Raw genomic sequence first — 9,828 nt, 5'->3', positions numbered from 1 at the left:
CGTTCCTTGTGAGGTGGTCGACCGCTACAATTATCCACCGGTTACCGGCAGCCGTTAAAGGCAGGGGCCCGTACAGATCGATTCCAACGCGATCAAAGGGTTTCGAGGGGCACGGTAGTGGTTGCAACGGGGCTGTAGAGCGAATAGGCGGTGATTTGCGACGCTGACACTTCGGACATGAGCGCACGTACTTCCGCACGTAGGTATACATGCCCCTCCAATAGTAACGTAGGCGTAGTCGCTCGTACGTTTTGAGGACGCCAGCGTGCGCGCAACTCGGGTCGGCATGAAAGGCGGAGCAGATGTCGGCACGCAGATGGCATGGGATAACCAAAAGCCACTTCCGACCGTCCGAGTTGTAATTCCGACGATAAAGGAGCTCTTCACGCAGTTGGTAGTGAGAGGCTTGCCGCCGCAGTGGTCTGGGTGCGCCGGTAGCTGAAGGACCAGACAGGACGCCGATGATGGAAGCTATCCATGGGTCCTTACGCTGCTCGGCAGTCATGTTGGCAACACTGAGCGACGACAAGCTACAGTCCGCTGTGGCAAGGTGAGACACGTCAGCCGGGATTGGAGAGCGGGAGAGTGCGTCAGCATCCGAATGCTTACGGCCGGAACGGTAAACCACGCGGATATCATATTCTTGCAGGCGAAGAGCCCACCGCCCAAGACGACCTGAAGGATCCTTCAGGGAGGCGAGCCAACAAAGCGCGTGGTGATCGGTCACCACGTCAAATGGGCGGCCATACAAGTACGGGCGGAACTTCCCAAGCGCCCATATTATGGCCAAGCATTCCTTCTCTGTGACGGAGTAATTTGTTTCTGCTTTCGTCAGTGCCCGACTTGCGTACGCAACAACATACTCCTCACAGCCGGATTTCCGCTGAGCGAGCACGGCACCGAGGCCAATCCCACTCGCATCAGGGTGCACTTCCGTGGGGGCCGACGGGTCGAAATGCCGTAATATAGGCGGGGATGTCAACAAACGACGCAGTGTCGCAAACGCCTCGTCGCAGGATGGTGACCAAGCAGAAATGCCGCTGTCGTTACTGAGGAGCTTGGTAAGAGGCGAAATGATGGTCGCGAAGTTGCGAACAAACCGTCGAAAATACGAACAGAGGCCAATGAAGCTCCGAAGCGCCTTCAGTGTGGTCGGCTTCGGGAACTCTGCAACGGCTCGAAGCTTTGTTGCGTCGGGGCTGATGTCCTCTTTAGAAACGACATGACCCAGGATGGTAAGCTTGCGTGCGGCGAAGCGGCATTTTTTGAGGTTTAGCTGCAGCCCAGCGTTCGCAAGGCAAGTCAGGACTTGTTCTAGGCGAATCAGGTGTGTCTCGAAATCGGGGGAGAAAACGACTACGTCGTCCAGGTAACAGAGGCACGTCTTCCACTTGAGGCCACGGAGGACACTGTCCATCATTCTTTCGAACGTGGCGGGGGCGTTGCAAAGCCCAAATGGCATAACGTTAAATTCGTAAAGGCCGTCTGGGGTTACAAATGCCGTCTTTGCGCGATCAGCCTCGGCCATGAGAACTTGCCAGTACCCGGAGCGTAAGTCGAGTGACGAGAAAAATTCCGCTCCCTGCAGACAGTCCAGCGCATCGTCGATACGCGGAAGAGGGTACACGTCTTTTCTTGTGATGGTATTCAAGCGGCGATAATCAACGCAAAACCGAATAGAGCCGTCTTTCTTCTTAACCAGAACCACTGGTGAAGCCCACGGACTCTTCGAGGGGCGAATAACACCTCGTTGAAGCATATCTGTGACGTGGTCTTCAATGGTTCGCCGCTCTGTCGGAGACACACGATATGGGCGCTGTCGAAGTGGAGCATGTGATCCTGTGTCGACTGAGTGCGTAACAGTAGACGTGCGGCCCAGCGAGGTTTGCGTGCAATCAAAGGAAGAACGAAACTTCAAAAGCAATGAAGTAATACGTTCTCGCTGGGTTGCATCCAGATTGGCGTCGATGCAGTGGGCAAAGGCATCGGATGGCAATAGCCCGGGCGAACATGGAGAAGCACTCAGTTCACTGATCTCAACATGAGAAAGATCACCTGGTACGTCAACAACTAGACGAGCATCTACAAGCTCTGCGAAGCCAAGTGTTTCTCCCTGTAGAAGAGCGCACGGGGTCGCTGACGGATTGGTCACCAACATAGTGGTGGCGCCATCACGCACAGCCAAAACGGCGCAAGGTAGTGGAAGGCATTTGCGGCGAAAGAAAATGACAGAAGGCGTAAACAAAACAGTGGCGTCGGGGACAGAGGTACAGCACAGGGGCACGATGACGGAGGAGCTGGGCGGGACGTCGGTGTCTTCAGCGACGAGTAATTTTGTAGCGGCATTACAGGAACCGTCGAAAAGAACAGAAGAAAGCTCGACTTCAGCACGGGAACAATTAATGATAGCGTTATTGTGGGCAAGAAAGTCCCATCCGAGGATGATGTCGTGAGAGCAAGCTGGCAGTACGATGAATTCAATGGTGTAGGAATTGTTCTGGATGACGACACGAACTGTGCAAGCGGCTAGCGGCTTAATGGGCTGTGAACTGGCGGTGCGTAACGAGAGTCCTGAAAGGGGCGTCATGACTTTTCGATTAGAGCGGCAGAGGTCGGCGTGGATGACCGAAACAGCGGCTCCAGTGTCGATGAGAGCAATGGTAGGGACACCTTCCACAATTACGTCGATAACATTTTTAGGCGAGAAATGAGGACTTCTAGGATTCGATGGCGACGCAGTTCTTGCCTCCGGAACTGCGGCTTTTAGTTTTCCTCTTCGGCATTAGTAGGGCGGCGACGCATGGGAGACACCGAACGGCGACGTGGAGAAGCTGAACGGCGGCCAGCGAAAGTTGGACGGTCAGTCGGCTCAGGGGGCAAATTGTACGGCGCTGGTTGAGCGGCATACGGCGAAAAGTAAGGGGTGGCGTAAAAAGGCGCCTGGGGATAGCTGGCGACGGGCGGCAATATGCGGCGGCGACAGTAGCGAGCGACATGCCCTGGCCTGCCACATGCAAAACAAATCGGACGATTGTCCTGCGTGCGCCACGCACCCGTTAGCTGGGGACTGCTCACCGGGCTTATCGGCGGTCGTGCTGGTAATGAAGCTGGAGCACGGGGCGCTGATGGAAAGGAAGCGGCAGGAAAGGAAGCGGCAGGTGGGCATACGACAGGTCGGCGAGAGAACGAAGCAGGCTGGTGCGATAGCCGTCCTGCTACCGAGGCGTAAGTCAGGGGCGCAGCTACGGGCAGGTTATGCTGAGCCGATGGTAGTGCCTCAGCGACCTCTTCCTTGATGACATTCTGAAGCGATGGCGCCAGGGTGGAAGGCGGGTCTGAGATGTAGGGCAGGAGGGAGACTTGGCGGGCCACCTCTTCCCGAATGAAATCTTTGATTCGCGCAAACAGCGCAGGGTCCCCTTCATATACTGCCTCCACACTTGATACGGGCTGCTCCCGAGCACAAGCCTGCCGTGCGAGGGCTCGCTGCTTGCGCAGCTCGTCGAAACTCTGGCAAAGGCGGACGACGTCAACGACAGTTCGGGGGTCCTTGGATAGTAACATCTGGAAGGCGTCGTCATCGACTCCCTTTAAGATGTGTCGGACCTTCTCTGTTTCTGCCATGGAGGGGTCGACGCGTTCGCACAGGTCGATGACATCCTCTATGTAGCTAGTGAACGTCTCCCCAGCCTGCTGTCCTCGCACACGTAAGCGCTGCTCGGCTTGAAGCTTCCTCAACGAAGGGCGCCCGAAGACTTCCATGAAGTTACAGCGGAAGGAGGACCACGTCTTGTTGCGGGATTCGTTATTATTCCACCACGTCTCCGCGAGGCCGGTGAGAGAGAAGGGGACAATGATCAGTTTGTTCTTGTCATCCCATCGGTTGTGGCTACTCACACGTTCGAACATGGAAAGCCAGTCCTCAGCATCATTTCCGTCGGTGCCGTTGAACTTGGGTGGATCCCGCTCGCGCAGTGCGCCCGAGCAGATGACGGTTGGTGCCGCCGACGAAGGCTGCTGGACGGATTCGTGGTTCATCGTGGACAGCGTTCGGTTGCGTAGCTCCAGGATGGGACCGAAACACCTGACCTCCACCACTTGTAAGGGATATAGTTGACCCTCCGGTAGTAGACCGAACGTTGTTTATTGGCAGGAGCAGAAGCAAGGCGAGCGCAGGTACAAGCGTACCGACGATGGCCGAACACACGCGCGAAGCACCTTCAGCCGTACTTCTTCTTCCACCGCTACCAGCGTGCGCGCATACCGTCGTGCATAGATTGGCCACGATCGCATGGCACTCTTTCCTGATGTGGCGCATACCCGGATACGCTGATGGCGTTAAGAGCTGCTCGTTATCCTTGCTACAATATATATATATATATATATATATATATATAGATATATATATATATATATATATATATATTCATATATATATTTTGCTAGAGGCACGGGGATCGATACCCCGCACCTTTACCAAACTGTTACGAGATGGATTTATTTACAGTGAGGTTGGACGGTGTAGGGCGAGAGTAGATGGTAGAGCGGTCTATGAATGATGGGGCCAAGCCAGAGTGCAACCTCGTTCTCTTCTTTCTCCAACTCCGGTGATGAGGCTGGCATGGTTGCAACCCCTGGCGTGTAATATTGGCGTAACATGATATAATAAATTAGAGTCACCACAAAAAACATAACAATATTTAATACGACGTTTCGGCTGGGAACCAGCCTTTTTCAAGTGAAGTAAAAATGTCGAATACAGGATATATGTAGGCTCGCAGGGAGCGCTGTGAGCACGTGGACACATTATTTCAAAAGTGTACAAGAAGGAATTACCGCAAGAAACAAGTGGAAAGAAACGTACTGCACGACTGGGCGCACAGGTAATCCATCTCAATATATAACGCGGCGAAAAGCAAAAGCGAGGCACTTAGGAAACGTGTTTCCTTCAGCCACCGCACACCCACGCACAGCAATATTAGGAAAAGTAAACAAATAAGGAAGCGGTACTGGGCATCTCACTCCAAAGGAGCGGAAACAACCTGCAGCATCAGGCGGAAGCGTAGAATCGACAATTAGTCATCCAGACACTGGGGAACGCAAAATGGCAGAAGGCGACGTTGAAGTTGAAGAATGCAGGCGGGAGGATTAGCGAGGGGGCTGCGTCCTCAAAGGAAAATGCCGCCGCTTCCCGAGGAGACCAGATAATAGCCACAAATGGCTTATCCGCGGCCCGCGTCCCGGGCACAAGGCGGACAATGACGACCCCTCGAAGGGCGCCGACGCCGACAGAGGTGTGCGTGAGCCACCCATGAAGAGCGCAGGTTGTGGGAGGATTTCGAGAAATGACACACAAGGCAGGAAATAAACAAAGAAACAGCACACAGAAAAAAGCAGTTTAACGAGCCCCCTGCTCATGACATGAAATGAATAGATACAACAAATTGTTAGCTTACATTTTATATTTTTGCAAGTAACAATGGATTGCACATTATAAAAAAGTAAAATAACGATGTGACGCACGTACGAGAACAAATCTCCAGTGATCAAGCAAAAAAAAGAAAAAAAAGAAAAGACACTTCGTAGCTAGTCATGAATTGCAGTATAAATTCGCACACAGCATTCTTTAAACAAACTGACAAGCGAAAGAATACAAAGAATACTAGTGTACAAATCGTAGAACATGAGGAACCATAACAGTGAACAAAAATAGCTTACAAAGTGACATTTCGGGCAAAAGAGCAATGAAGCATACGGAGAAAATACGTTATTCACAACACTAGACCGAATAGTGCTTAGAAAGTGTAATGATGGGATACAGCAAGATTTCGTGCAGGAGAAGCATTAAAGCATACGGAAAAGTAACCTGCTGACAACGATGAACCAGCAAACGGTTGAGAAGTGGTAACGTGCGATACGTGCCGCTACAAGGTCTAGGTTTGAAGGCACAACAGCCTTCCTGAGACTCATTGATACCTCTTGTGAGAGTGTTATATTTGTGGATCAGATAAGATTCGCAGGCTTCCCTGTCGAAATGGGTTTTAAATCCTGATTGGAGCACTGTGGCCTTAAATTGGTCCAACGGGTGTTTCAAAGAGTTGATATGTTTTGAAAGGGGAGATAAGGTTTTGGTTTTGCATCGGATCTGTGATTATTGAGGCGAGTTCTAAAAGAATTTTCAGTCTCTCCAATATATTGCGTACCAGAATCACCACATTCTAGGAGGTAAACTATATTTGCAGTGTCACAAATAAAGTTGCCCCTGATCTACATGGAAAATTCAGATTCCCTGCTCTGAGCGCTTGTTGTTGGTGTCATCACTAGACACAATTTGCACCGGGGTTTTCCACATGGTGTGGAACCTGTGAAACTAGTTTCTCTTGATCGAGATGATGTTACAATGTCTCTGATGTTTCTTGCCCGGCGATACACCACGCGTGGTGGGTCTGGAATGACGTGTTTCATTCTCTCACTCTGGAGCAAGTTGTGGTGTCTTCTTAAAATTTGATTCACGTTTGGGCCAGATGCCGAATATGTCAGAATCAGATTGGTTTGTGACCTCGAAGTGGAGGTTTTATTGCCACTAATAAGGCTAGAACGCTCCCGTTCTGATTCCTTCCAGATTGAATCTTCAATGAGTGGTAGTGGGTATTTTTCTCGTGCGAGGTCAATGCGGAGCTGATCACAATTAGAAGCGAAGTCATTTTGGTTGGAGCAAATTCTGCGGAAGCGTAGGGCTTGGCTGTATGGAATGGCCGTTTTGCAGTGTCTCACATGGCTGCTGTGAAAGTTCAAGTATTGGTGTCGGTCGGTGGGTTTTCTGTACACCGAATTATCCAGTCTGTGTCCGTTAGTTGTTATCTGCACGTCAAGGAAATTTATTGTAGAAGTTGAATACTCATGTGAGAATGAGATATCACTGTGAGCACTGTTGAAATCGGATCTGAATTGATTCAGGGTTTTCTCACCATGAGACCAAACCAAGAAAATGTCGTCGGTGTACCGTTTGTAAAACAGTGGTTTTAAAGGGAAGTTCTGCAAGAACTGTGTCTCAAGGGTTCCCATGAATATGTTTGCATAATTTGGGCCTATTTTTGTTCCCATAGATGTGCCACTTATTTGGACTTAGTGCTGGTTATTGAATTCAAAATTGTTTAATTCAAGTATTAAAGTTAATAGTTTGGCCAAAGTGTTGCTGTCAATAGGTTTGTCCCCTTGTGAATTTTCGTAGGCTCTTATGACGGATTCTATTCCACCGGCGTGAGGTATGTTTGTAAACAAAGAGGCTACATCTAATGTTACAAGGAAGGAGTCATCCAGTATCGTGAGGTCTTTTATTTCACTTAGAAAATGAGTAGTATTCTTTATGTACGAATTGAACGTGGGCGAAATTTCCCTTATAATGTTGTCGACACAGCTAGAAATGTTCTCGGTCACGGTTCCTATGCCAGAGACTATGGGCCTGCCGGGTTGTTGAATTTGTGAATTTTGGGAAGGAGGTAAAAACGTCCTGGCATGCAGTGCAATGGAATAAGAGCTCGGGCAGTTTTTTTGTCTATCAGTTTTTCATCCCTAAGTTCAATCATGGTACTGCGGACTCGTTCTTTGTATTCTAATGTCGGATCGGCCGCAAGGGGCTGGTAGAAAGACGTGTCACCTAATTGCCTTTGCGCTTCAGTGTTATAATCCGTTTGGTTCATGACAACAATGGCTCCTCCCTTGTCAGCGGGCTTTATAATGATGTCAGAGCGGGTGCTAAGGATTTCTAGTGCCCTCTGTTCCTTTCCTGTGAGATTCGGTCGGTAGGAGGTGCGCTTTCTATATTCCGCTATGACATCTTTTTGAACCGTCTTGATGTACGTATCCATATACTTGTCACGTTGTGGTGGTGGCGTCCAATGGCTAACTGATGGAAGGCTCTGTCCTGTGTTATCATCTCTGGGGACATCTTGATAGTACTCTTTTAACCGGAGTGAGCGTGAGAAATTGTCTAGATCCTTGTACAGTTGCAGCTCATTTAATTTTCCAGTGGAGGGACATAAGGATAGCCCCTTAGACAATGCGCTCAATTCATCCTTTGAAAGAATAACGGTGGAAAGGTTGACTACTTCATCAGGAGTGTCGGGCTCGGGTACATCATTATGGGAAGATAATGTGCTAGGTTCCGATAGGGATAAATCAACACCGTCGCGGAGCATTTTTTTTTTGCCTTGAGAGCGGAAAAATGGCTTGTTTTGTTCAGATTAAACATTACTAGTTCGGTCTTTTCTTGCGTAGTCAAATGAATTTTTTTAAGTAGAGAGGTTTCTTCCTTTTTTAAGGCATCGAGGCAACACTGGTCATGTTCGATTACAATGCTCACAAGATCCATCGATGCCTTATGTAGTATGCTCCGAAAGTTTGCCTCGTGAGTAAGCGAGAGGTCAGAGGTAGCTGATTTGAGGTTAATTTTTAAGCCTTTTGGGGCAATGCCTGATTTCCTGTATACAATAAAGCTGCTAACGTGATGTTCATATCGAATTCTTTTTTCAACAACTTTCCTTAGCTTTAAAAATTCTCTAGAAAATGGATGGACACCGGGTTCATCTAGGGGCTCTTCAGGAAGTCAATCTCCGCGTGTTCCCCGGACGACATCGGAATATCGAGGCCTGGTTGAGGGGGCCTAGGAGGATAGAGCAGCGGCTGTTGGTGGAGGCGGAGGTGGAGATGGGGCCTGTCCTTGCATTTGTTGGGATGGGGCACTGGCAGCGTGTTGTAGCCATGTCGACTGACTGCGTGCAAAGTTTCTCAACAAGGCCCGGTGCCGGTGGCTGGCCATAATGGCGACGCCGCCAAAGTTGGGGTGGATGCCATCCGCAGCAAACACCCGGGCCGAGGGCAGCCACTCAATGCCATGGTCTAGGTAGAAGAGGCCCCTAATGCGGAGACAATGCCGGCAAAGAAGGTCATTAAATCGGCAGGCTTCTGAGTTGAAGTGGTGTACGGCCCGCCAGTTGCTCCGTTGTCGGTGCCGATCAGGGCAGCGAGGGAAGATGAGAGTCGCCTAGACGGTACGGATTTGCGGATGGTCATGCCTGATGGAAGCGGGAAGCTTCTCGTACCGTTGAAAGGTGACTCTGGCCGGCGTTTTGGCGATATCGTTCGTGCCAACATGGAGCACAATGGTGGTCGTGGTGCGTGGCACGAAGTCCATTAGTGGGGGGATATCTTGGATATAGCATGCCAGATATATATATATATATATAGGTAAGAGAAAAGGTTCCTGGCTATGAGGTTAGCTGTACGATAGAGAAGTCAAACTTAAAAACATAACAACATTTATTGTAACGTTTCGACCGGGGGCCGGTCTTTTTCAAAGGGTATATGTGTAAATATGACCCACTTCCCAAGGTATTTTTTTGTTTCCTGTACTTGGGGGTGGTAGTGGCGCTGGCTACCACGCCCAAGTACAGGAAACAAAAAAATACCTTAACATAAATACCCGAGAAACTGGTGGGGAAACAGCCCCGCCTGTAGCGTAGTGGTTATCGCACCAGACCTGCATTCTGGAGGTCGTGGGTTCGGATCCCACCCGGCGGGCATTTTTTCACCAATTTCTTTCTGACTCCAAAAATTCTTCATCTGTTTCTATGAGCCACCACAACTTCCCCTTTGCTTTCCGAGGTTTTTTTGACTGCCAACAATTATATTCTGTCTTATTTCACCGAGCCCCTCATTTCCCATTTTCTGATTCGCTATACACACACACACACACACACACACACACACACACATATATATATATATATATATATGAATATGCGTTTTGAAATTTTTAAGGTTTTTGTA

General features: G+C 49.6%; 1 non-coding gene across 1 annotated transcript; it reads left to right on the top strand.

Moving 5' to 3' along the window:
- Positions 1-9,506: 9,506 nt before the first annotated feature.
- Trnaa-ugc (transfer RNA alanine (anticodon UGC)) lies at positions 9,507-9,579 on the top strand. Its single transcript has one exon. It is a non-coding gene; the product is annotated as a tRNA-Ala (tRNA).
- The last annotated feature ends 249 nt before the right edge of the window (positions 9,580-9,828 follow it).

The sequence above is a fragment of the Haemaphysalis longicornis genome, unplaced genomic scaffold (genome assembly GCF_048455015.1).
Source record: "Haemaphysalis longicornis isolate Haplotype H1 unplaced genomic scaffold, Haemaphysalis longicornis Haplotype H1 scaffold_8, whole genome shotgun sequence".
In the NCBI taxonomy this organism is placed as follows: Eukaryota; Metazoa; Arthropoda; class Arachnida; order Ixodida; family Ixodidae; genus Haemaphysalis; species Haemaphysalis longicornis.
The sequence above is the reverse complement of the archived record's forward strand: the minus strand, read 5'-3'. Positions and strand labels throughout refer to the sequence as shown.